This window comes from Cannabis sativa, chromosome 6 (assembly GCF_029168945.1).
Source record: "Cannabis sativa cultivar Pink pepper isolate KNU-18-1 chromosome 6, ASM2916894v1, whole genome shotgun sequence".
Classification (NCBI taxonomy): domain Eukaryota; kingdom Viridiplantae; phylum Streptophyta; class Magnoliopsida; order Rosales; family Cannabaceae; genus Cannabis; species Cannabis sativa.
Genome location: NC_083606.1, coordinates 26,132,536 through 26,137,185, shown reverse-complemented (window position 1 = coordinate 26,137,185; position 4,650 = coordinate 26,132,536). Strand labels below are relative to the sequence as shown.

At 30.5% G+C, this 4,650-nt stretch overlaps 1 long non-coding RNA gene across 1 annotated transcript; it reads right to left on the bottom strand.

The window, feature by feature from the left end:
- Nucleotides 1–1,020: 1,020 nt before the first annotated feature.
- On the bottom strand, nt 1,021–4,324 carry LOC115724957 (uncharacterized). The gene is made up of 3 exons (XR_004013325.2): nt 4,117–4,324; nt 3,377–3,439; nt 1,021–2,513 (listed from the first exon to the last, which is right to left on the bottom strand). It is a non-coding gene; the product is annotated as an uncharacterized LOC115724957 (long non-coding RNA).
- Between the last annotated feature and the right edge of the window lie 326 nt (nt 4,325–4,650).

Genomic DNA, 4,650 nt, shown 5'->3' with positions numbered 1-4,650 from the left:
TACAAATAGTTTATCTAGAAATAATATCTTAAACTAAGAGTGTTTTTCTTAAAATTAACTTTAAAATATTAAAATGAAAATAAATTTCATATATTTTAAAAGTTAATTATGTTGCTAATCAATTTTATTAGGTTAAACTAATTTAATTAACCTAATACAGTTATTCAAATCAGGCAAATGGGCCTTCACAATTGGGGTAGTTCATGTGAGGGGGAGCTGGGTTCAGTATGTCGTACCCACTTCTATTGGTCCCCATCTCTCACACAAGGCCCAAAAGAGAGGAATTTAATCTTAAAACAAATAACTGTTATTAATTGAATAGGTCCAAAAACTAAAAGGACCTAAATAAAATCTATCAGGGTGTGACATTTTATTTAGCAACAGCCTATATGCATCTATAATAAAATAAACATATAGGCTCACACAGGCACACAGATTTGGATGGACCCTATCATGTTACTAGGTCATACACAGATGAAAGAAGAATGTAAAATTTACCTCTTACAAATTATTTACTTGACCTATTGACAATTGAACCATGGGTTGAAATCAGATCATTGGATCTCTCAACAAGTTAATTATGGAAATTTAGATCAAGTAATAATAGGTTTTAGAAAAACTTACAAACAATCTAAAACACATACTCCTGCAACAAGTTAGATTGGATAGTTGGATGTAGAATTTATTTAATTTTAAATAATTAATTATATTTCGAAAATAATTAAATAAAAAAAATTCGAATTTTAAATGAAGTAAAATAATATTTAAAATTAAACCTACAATTTTGAAAAATTAGGTTTCAACTAACCTAAATATCATTTCAAAAAAGAAATTGCTAACCACCTTTTAAATTTCATGTTATTTTATAAATTAAATATTAAATAAAATAAAAAATGATAAATACATACCCTTTTCTGATTTTGTAATTTAATTTAAGTAAAAATAACAAAATTTAAATGTTAGCAAAAATATCTTATTTCTATTTAAAATAGCATGATTATAGTAATCTTATTTTAAATCTAAATAAGGTCAAATTACTTAAAATAGAATATTTTATAAAAAAAAAAAAAAAAAAAATTAGTATCTGACCTTAGATTTAAAATTAAGATAAAATAATCAAATTTTTTTAAAATAAGAAAAGAAGTAAACACAAATAGATTTTTACCTATTTTCAAATTCAAATTACACTAATATCTAAAATTAATTTTGAAAAATCAAATTAATTTAATTCTGATAATTAGATTTGAAATATGAAAAATAAAAATCAAAATACAAAACTACACAAAAAATCAGAAGTTAATTCCATGAAATAGCATGAAAAATCGAAGAAAACGGAAAAATTGGTGAGCTGTAAGGATGGTATGCACAGCATACCACCCGCGCGCACACAAGGGGAGGCTGGGCGGAGATTCCTTGGCGCTGGAGGCTGCAAGCAGCCATTCCGCGAGCGTGGGAAGGTTGATCACCACCCTGATTTTTCCCAATTTTCAAAAATTCATAACTATTTCAAATAAAATCGAAATTGAGTTCTGTAAAAAAGTAAATTGCTTAATTTTTTCCAAACTATCCAATAAAAATAATTGCAGAATCGAAAATTCAATTATTTTTCCCAGAATTTCACAAATATCAATCAATCATCAATACAACACACAAAACAACAACCTGATACCATCCAAATCACAAACAAATCGTTTTAAGTCCAAATTTCTTGCAAGCAAATCAATTACCATGGCTCTGGTGCCAGTTGTTGGAATTATTTTACCAGGATCTTAGATCTACTCACAAGTATGTTGATTAACAACCTAAATATGAACTTCTAAAACGATGATAAGTAAACACATATAAAGTATGAGAAACCTTACATTGGGTGCAGCGGAATAATATGTCTCCTTCCACTCAGATCTCTAACCCTTGTATCCTTTCTGTTGCAGAGTATAATCAAGATCTGAGTCCGAATGTCCTTCTCTTGGATTTGATCCTTCACAGTCTTCCAAACTATGATTGAGGTACTGTTTACTGTGTGTGGGCACTACTCTCTCACTAGGTATTTCAAAATTGTATCTCTTGTGTAGAAGAAGAAGAAGAAGAAGAAGAAGAAGAAGAGGGTCGGCTATATATAGAGAGAAAAGGGAAGGCTCAACTTTCTGAAAGAAGCAGTTTCCTGAATTACTGAACAATTGCTTAACTACCTTATTTGGTGTGTGTAACGCCCTGACCCTCAGGGACGCCACGTGTGTGCATTTATAAACTTATTATCACTAATCTATAAATTTTGGAAAAGTGTGGTTTAATTTAAATCTTTAATTAAATTCAAAATAAAGACTTTCATTTTAAATACTGTCGTAATATAGGGTTCCCCTGTTTATAAAAAAAAAAAAAAAAAAAATTGTTTACAGTAGGTTACATTTTCAAACATAGAAGGGAATTCGATCCTGCTTCCCAGAAGCCAAGACCCCACGGTTTTGCTGGGAGACCTCTGACTCATGGCCGAATAAAACTGCTAATCTTCTTACCTGCATCATAAAGCACCCGTGAGTCATAGTGACTCAGCAAGAAAAGCTACTAAATAAAATCATAAAAAGTGCTTGCCAATTTCATTACAATGTAATATATACACCAATAGGTCATACACATTCAAGGTGCACAAATAACTTAACGTCTACGAGAGCACACTTATTACATAATCAAGTATATTTATAACTATTCATAATTCACAATCTCTGTGTTTCGTACAACACCCTAAATCACACATTACCATAACCCCATAATCTCAGTGCTTCATAAAGCACTCCAGTCTTACATCTCTATAAACACGAATTCTTACATTTCGTGAGTCACTAAGATTCTGCAAGAAAAGAAACTAATTTCTTAAGAAATATAAAATCCATTCATTCACATTATAACGCATATATATCTAATTACAACTCATCACATAATAGCATGCTTAAGTCATTTCATAACTTCGTAATCACACAATCCTGGTACTTTATAAAGTACCATTACCACTCGTTAAGCACGAGCTGCTTATGTCACTATCGCTGCCCGATACAGCAAACGATAAGTAAGAAACCTATCCGCAGTTTCAAGAGTAATTACTCATAACGGTAATGACCGTTTCTTTTACTCGATCATATTCGAGTCACAACGATAATAATCGTTTCATATCATTTCCCTCGATCATAATCGAGTCACAACGATAATAATCGTTTCCCATTATTTCCCTCGATCATAATCGAGTCACAATGATGATAATCGTTTCCTATTATTTCCCTCGATCATAATCGAGTCACAACAAATATATATCGGGATCTCGATCATAATCGAGACCATAATAATCATATCATTAACCATAAACAATGCTTAATACTTATCTTACCTCAAGTCCAAAATCAAGTATGTGGGCCAATCTGAGTGGAACGATGCCCGACACTTTTGAGTCCTATGTCACGACAAAGGTAAATCAATAAGGGTTTATTCCAAAACACTGTCTAAAACCCGCATAAAATAACCTAGGGTTTTTTACCAAATCTTATGGTAAAAACACCCTAAATTAAAATATATCTTTTGGCTCTAATTTATGTCTCATACTGTAGAGCTCTTCATAAGCTTCAAAACGGTATATAGAATTTCTAAAACGGACACCCGAGTGAAAAGTTATGGCTAAAATACAAAAATCGGCGATTCCTGAAAATTGACCATCCGGAATTCCGGTTGGTGCAGCCCTGTACCATCCGGAATTCCGGTTCACCACACCAGAAACTCGAAAATTTTAGATCTTCAAAGTCCCAAAACTTGCTCCAAACCTAACCAATTGTTCTCAAACTTCACAGAACAGTTCTATAACATGAATACAACATATCTCAACACTCAAAACCAACAATTAACTTAAAATCACAAAAGTACCATTGTTGAGTGAGTTCTTGAGTTCCCAACTCAACTCACCCAACCAAATCATAACAGCCCCCTAAAACTTGAAACTAAAGCTTTAAACAATTTAATTAAACCAAAGAACATACTCTAAACTCAACAAAACCTACAGACCCGAAATCAAGTAAAATCCTCAAAAATCTCAATCTAAAATCCTAGAAATCATCAAGAATAAGTGAAGAAACTTACCTCAATGCTTAACCAACCTCCACTCCTTGTCATTTCAGCTCAATCATGAAGAATTTGAAAAAGAAAAACCTGGGTTCCAACTCCCCTAGAGTTTGGCCAAGAAGAAAAGAATAAAGTTGATGGTAACCTAAATTTTGACTTTACCTCACAACCTTTTTTGTTTTATTTCCTTTTTAACTAAATAAATAAACCTAACCTATATTAATTTAATTCAGCCACTACTACAAATAAAATAAACCAATTACTATTAGGGCAGTTCTATTTACACCCCACAAAATAATAAGTACACCTCATTTTTTAAAAAAATATAAACTTAAATCATTTTTAAAAATTACTATTAATATTTTTTTAAAATTTTTTTCTCACATTATTTTATGTTAATTTCAACACTTATTTTAATTTTATTTTCATAATTTTTTCTGACTCATGTATATATTTTTTTAATTTTTTCTAAGAAAATTTCATATAATTTTTTATTTTAATTTTTTCCTCATAATATTTAAAATATAATTTATTTTTGTTTGATAGGTATAT